Consider the following 6,000-nt stretch of genomic DNA (forward strand, 5'->3'; position numbering starts at 1 on the left):
GATTTATGTTCCAACAGGACACTGTCCCCCAGCTTACAGCCAAAGCAACGGTGGAATTGCTTCAGAATAAGAATGTGAAAGTCCTTAAGTGGCCCAGGCAATAAAGAGACTTGAATCCCATTGAAAATCTGTGGAAAGACTTGAAATTGCTTTTCACTGCCGCTCCCCATCTAACCAAACAGCGCTTGAGAAAATATGCATGGAAGAATGGGGAAAAACAAGCAATGGACATTAGACCGGAGGAAATCTGTCCTTTGGTCTGATGAGTCCAAATTTGAGATTTTTGGTTCCAACCGCCATGTCTTTGTGAGACGCAGAGTAGGTAAACGGTTGATCTCTGCATGTGTGGTTCCCAGGAAGGGAGGAGCAAAATGGAGTCATGATCAGATTTGCCGAAAGGAGGGCAGATGAGGGCCATGAAGACATTTAGATTTTTTTTTACTGTAGCAGTGGTCCAAGGTTTTTCCAGCGCGAGTACTACAATCAATGTGTTGGTAGAACTTCGGTAGCGTTTTCCTAAAATTTGCTTTGTTAATATCCGCAGCTATAATAAATGCGGCCTCAGGATATGTGGTTTCCAGTTTGCATAAAGTCCAGTGTAGTTCTTTGAAGGCCATCATCGTATCAGCTAGAGGGGGAATATACACGGCTGTGACTATAACCGAAGAGAATTCTCTTGGGAAGTATTTGATTGTGAGGTATTCTAGGTCGGGTGAACAAAAGGACTTCCGTTTTTGTATATTATCACAATTACACCATGAGTACTTAATCATGAAACATACACCGCTCTTTTCTTCTTCCCAGAGAGTTCTTTATTCCTGTCTGCACGATGTACTAAGAACCCAGCAGGCTGGGACGGGGACAGTATATCCGACGGGGACAGTATATCCGAGAGAGCCATGTTTCGATTTAACAGAGTATGTTACAATCCCTGATCCCTGGAAGGAGATCCTCGGCCTGAGCTTGTCTACTTTATTATCCAGAGACTGAACATTATCGAGTAATATACTCGGAAATGGTGGATGGTGTGTCCACTCCGAATACCTCTTCTCCGCCTCTTCTGTGTTTTGGAGCAGCCTCTGGAATAAGTTCAATTGCCCTGGTGGGTACGAACAAAGGATCCAATTTGGGAAAGTTGTATTCCTGGTCGTAATGCTTGTGAGTTACCATCACTCTGATATCCAAAAGTTATTTCCGGCCGTATGTAATAACCCCCCAAAAATTCTGTGCTAATAATGTAAGAAATAACACACACATAAACAAAATACTGCAAAGTTGCTTAGGAGCTAGAAGCAGAGCTTACATATCTGTCTGCATCATATTTCTACAGACCATGCATGTGCACTCTCATTGGACAGTGGGAGGGAAGAAAATGTCACAAACCTTGGGGAACGTGGTGGAGTGGACCCCCTGGAGAGGTCTCAGCGGTTCACCACAGACAGGATTAGGAACTTCTTCCTGCACCAGGGGTCCCGGACACAGACTGTGACTATGACAATAAAGTGGACAAACTGCTCAACACTGAGCTGACATATTCTCTGGGTGGCCTTTTAAACCACTGCACTTCCCCATCTCTCAACCAAACTCAAGTCTACCCCCATTACTGCACGGACTCCTTCCCCAGTCAACGGACCGAAGAACATGAGGGGAGGGCTACGGATGAAGACTATCACATGCTGGAAGCTGTACATTCAATACCAGCTGTGGTGGACCAAGTGCAGTGGTTTAAAAGGCCACCCAGAGAATATGTCAGCTCAGTGTTGAGCAGTTTGTCCACTTTATTGTCATAGTCACAGTCTGTGCTCTACGAGAGAGTGCACTTATACAAAGCTCTGGAGGCCATTAACGGGTGTGTGAGGCAGACCAACGGCTTCGTCCAGCAGCACATGCCATGGAAGTTGGACAGGGTTGACAGTAGAGACCAACTATGGCTGGACACCATCCTCAGCGTGTCTCTAGAGTATCTGAGAATATATGGGACACTCCTCCAGCCCATAGTACCAGAGATGGCAGATAAGCTTCTGTCCAGGCTGGAGGTGAAGGCAGAGGAGAAGAGCTGCTCTGGACTTCCTGGTAAAGTATAAGGGAAAAAACTACCTCGTTGAGGGCAGAGCACTGGGTCCTGACATAGGAGTACTGTTTAATAATCTGGAGTGGCCAAATGCAAAGAAAGGGAAAGCTAAGAAAGACGCTAAAGTGAAATCGTAAACATGAAAATTCTATTTGATACGAGTGGAAATAAATTAGATTGAATGTCACTTGTGTACTGCATTATTTTTCCTCAATGTTTGAGCTTGCTTGACTGCTGCTCATGTTTACAATTGATAATTGTTTTATCCTGTCACCACCCCCCTTCTGCTGACACATTTATTATTGTTCTTTATTTTATCATGTTGAACAATTTACAGTTATAATTTGCATTACAATATTATGCCCCACCACCACCACCTCCCATAGCCTCATAATTACCAGACTGACGTCCATGCAGCGTCAGGCTGCTCATGGGATCAGGCAGCTCACGAGGCTACTGCTCCACCTCCTCGGAGGATAATTCAATTATTGTTCTTATTGTTCTTTATTTTATCAAGGCTAGGATTCAATCAAAGGTGCGTTAATCATGAACCTGGATCTTCCAGCCTGTAGGCAGACCTGCTAACCATCCCCTCAGTTCAGGAGAGTGTGTACTTACACTTCACTATTCTACAAACTCGGAAAATAGCAAGTCCCTCACGTGTGCAAACCTCTCCAATGGCCCAAAGGGACGTTGCCATTAATGTAACAATTATAGCAAACTGTGACAGTGCAACCGTCCATGCGGATCTCGAATGCGGCTTATGCCTTTGATTTATTCCTAGCCCAAGTTACAATATAGTTTAAATTGATTTGGATTATTATTTATTGTTTTGTAGACTACTTTATCATACATGATTTGTATGTATGTAATCGCCTCACCTACTTACCTGAATTTGATACTGATGAACACCGTGGTTCTAAATGAATTGATGTTTTGGTTTGTTTTTTAAGATAAATTAAAATGGTTCTACTCACTTTTTGTTGTCCTTTTCACTAATTTCCACAATCAGTGAATCCCTCTTTTCAACCAGCTTGCTGTAATACTCTCTCCTGATTTCACGCGCCTCATCCCTGCTCTTATTAGAATCCACAACAGATCTGTAAAACTACTCCAGAGACATGGTAGAGGCAAGAACATCCAAATCATACTCACTCTGGCTGTCAACACCGCTGTTAGTGAAGATCACAGGCTCATTAATATTATTTATATAAATGTTTTTGTACTTTACCCCTTTTTCGTGGTATCCAATTGGTAGTTACAGTCTTGTCCCATTGCTGCAACTCCCGTACGGACTCGGGAGAGGTGAAGGTTGAGAGCCATGTGTCCTCCAAAACACGACCTTGCCAAGCCGCACTGCTTCTTGACACACCGCTCACATAACCCGGAAGCCAGCCCCACTAATGTGCCGGAGGAAACACTGTTCAGCTGGAGACCAACGTCAACATTCATGCGCCCGGCCCCCCACACGGAGCCGCTAGAGTGCGATGGGACAAGGACATCCCGGCCGGCCAAACCCTCCCCTAACCTAGACGATGCTGGGGCAATTGTGTGCCACCTCATTGGCCTCCCGGTCACGGGCGGCTGCGACACAGCCTGGGATTGAACCCGGGTCTGTAGTGACATCTCAATTACTGCGATGCAGTGCCTTAGACCGGTGCACCACTTGGGATGCCCTCACAGGCTCAAACTTACCTATGAGAACAATGTTTGTTCTTTATTTTTATTACCAAGTTGAAAACCATGTTTATAATGACATTTTGTATAACTATTTTATGCCCAGCCACTACCGCCCCCAGTTCAGAGGACCATTATTATTTATTTATTTTATTATGTTGAAATAAGTTACAAATGTTATTACTATTTTATGCTCCGTCACCACGGCTCCCTTTTCGGGGGACACCTTTATTATTGTTCTTTATTTTATCAAGGCCAAGATTCAATCAAAGGTGCGTTTTCGACGAGTGTGCTGTACTGTTGACAATGCGTCTATTAAAGGCATTTTCCCTGATGTTCGTGGAGATCGCATTTACAGTAATTGCTGCAGAAATCTGCCCAAGTTACCTTTAAGAATCAAGTGCAGTGTGCTTGTTGAAAATAGACTGAAATTGATTGAATCCTGGCTCAAATTACAATAGTTTAAATTATTATTACTCATGTATTACTTTTTCACGTTCTATGACATCTCCACTTTCCAAGAATATAGGACTTCCCAGGTATGGTTTGTTACACTGTTCCCTCTGTTAAGGAGAGTGTGTCCACACGCTTCACTATAGCAAGTCCCTCACATGAGCACACCTCTCCAATGGCCCACCAGGGATCATCCCAGTGTTGCCACAAATGTAGCGATTTTAGTGAATGGCATCAGTGCAACAATTCTTGCTGATCTCGAACTCTGATTTCTCAGCCAGTAGGCAGATCTGCTAAGGGACAGTTCGAAATGTACTGGGGTGGGGGGTTGGTCCAAAGTATGGGAGGGTCACTTAACTCTTTTTTTTGCTTTGGGGAGGGTTGTGTGGTTTTTCCCTGGTTTACAATTGCCTTATTGCAGGTTTTCTATATCATTTCTTCCATCCTGACAAATTTCCTCATCTGCTTGCATGCGCTTCCCCTATCTCATCATTTAGCTAGAATTTAGAATTTTAGGCCCACTTTAGGTATCAGAAAAAAAAAAAAAAATCATAATAATTTGATGAAACATTGAATTTGCTGCTATTAGCCCATAGAAACAGATTAATTCACAGAAAAACAGATCATCAAAAAATTTATCAAAAAGGAAGTGTGTTTTAATGTGTCTGTCCTATATCTGAGAGACATTAGAAATATCAGGAAATGTAGTTTATTTTTTACCCATATTTAACCATTTTTTTTTGCACTAAACTACTTTCATATATATTGCCATTCATTTGTTTAACTGGTACTTGGCTACCTTTATACGGGCCATCTTCTCGTGTTTGTGAGGCTCTCACCTTTCCATAGAGGGGTCATATTAGTTTGTGGGCCAAACCGTTCGGACACTACAGACGTTTTCGTGAGAAGACCAATTTTCAGGACCTCATGGTCTGACAAACACCTCTGTAGCTCAGTCACGTTTCACCACACATGCGGAAAGCCGGCATTGGCGGATGCGGTGGATTGAGACACAGCCCATGCAAAAAAACAGATATCTCTAGTTTAAACAGACGGCTTTTGATAGAGATTGTTTTATTATGCAGAGGACATCGACTCTAGGGTTAAGTGCGTGTAAATGGAAATGAATTCCCTTTTTATGCACTTTTCTCTCTATTGTATTCTGACCTTGAACTTAATGGAAAAATACACCAAAACCACTTATTCCTATAATTTACAGTGTTAAATAACACTAATATGTGAGAAAAGAAATGTGTGAACATGTTTCTTTTTGTCTTTATAATGAGGTTGATAGCAACGTATGAAAATTATTGTGGAAATCTGTTGCAGCTCAAGTCAACTACAAAACACACAATGCAATGCTCTCTCTAAGGGTTAAGCATACTTAGCTACACACAATAATACAAATTCAATATCAGAATGTGAAGTAGCTAGTTAGCTGGCAAACTGAAGTTATCGCCTACGATCATTACCTTACTTACTGTTTTGGTCAGAACTTGAAGCAAAAGCTACCTAAGCATGAGCAAGGTTGCAACTTACAAACCAGTCTTTCGTGCTTCTCAACCATATTTCTGTCCAATGAAATCGTCTGTGTCATCACAAAGATGTTAAGATGGGGCCGTGGGTTTGGACCAGAAGTCCCTTCAGCAGCTGAGCACATTCTGCAAAGATACGAATAATAACGAACCCGATACATCACTTTCTTGATGAGGGGACAGTTCTTTAGTGACCCATATTAAACACGGTTCCTATTCATACATTAAATCTTCCATGATTTTCTACAAATAGTAATAAAAATG

This window comes from Oncorhynchus kisutch, linkage group LG15 (assembly GCF_002021735.2).
Source record: "Oncorhynchus kisutch isolate 150728-3 linkage group LG15, Okis_V2, whole genome shotgun sequence".
NCBI classification, from domain to species: Eukaryota; Metazoa; Chordata; class Actinopteri; order Salmoniformes; family Salmonidae; genus Oncorhynchus; species Oncorhynchus kisutch.